The following is a 791-nucleotide window of genomic DNA, read 5'->3' on the forward strand; positions in this document are numbered from 1 at the left end:
CATAGAACAGTAAATGAAGAAGTAAAGCAATTATCTCTTCTTGTTAGGACCTTTGTACTCAGTTGCTGCTTCTCATAGTTTGCTAAGCCTTAAGAAATTTTGCACGTGGAGGATGTGAAAGGAAATAATTTTTTAAGGTTTTATATACACAGTTGAATAATCAAAAAAATCATAAATTACTATATCAATACCACAGAATTCCATAATAATTTATCAAGTTTAGTAACTAAGATGTATTTTAGTTTAAAACAATATGAAATTTTGAGCTGACTTTAAAGACACAACCTACCTCCTTGAAATCTTGTTTCGAAAGAATGAGATGGCATCCTAACACATGAAAATGGCTGAGAAAGCCACTAGAGGAACATTCTGAGCTTTCAATTGGTAATTCATTACATACACACAGTGTATATAAGGGACCATTTTCAAAAATGGAGAGTGATGAGTGGGGCCACTATGTTTGATTCAGTATATGAGCAATATCTCAACAAATAGAAAAAATAGGAGGTTCTTATTTTATATTCAAGCATGTTAACTCTCAACACGGGCTCAGTCAACTTGAACGACCACGTGATCTCTTTGTACTCAATTAAAGTCTATAGATTTAATATTTCTAAATTTCAATATGTGTTTATCATCACAAAATTTGGCAGTCTTTTAATTCATATTATAAGTCTTCACATAAAAAAAAATCATATTTTTTAATGAAGTATTTTATAAAGATTTGTCCATTAATATATTGAGTATTTGTTTTGAATAGTCTGTTGCAAAGTAATTTGCCTCGTGAACCA

General features: G+C 30.2%; 1 protein-coding gene across 3 annotated transcripts in view; it reads left to right on the forward strand.

Moving 5' to 3' along the window:
* The window catches only part of LOC106466646 (cell cycle control protein 50A-like), a 30,252-nt gene that overhangs the window by 14,126 nt on the left and 15,335 nt on the right, over window positions 1-791 (forward strand). The window lies entirely within an intron of this gene.

Source organism: Limulus polyphemus, unplaced genomic scaffold (genome assembly GCF_000517525.1).
Source record: "Limulus polyphemus unplaced genomic scaffold, Limulus_polyphemus-2.1.2 Scaffold2331, whole genome shotgun sequence".
Lineage (NCBI taxonomy): Eukaryota > Metazoa > Arthropoda > Merostomata > Xiphosura > Limulidae > Limulus > Limulus polyphemus.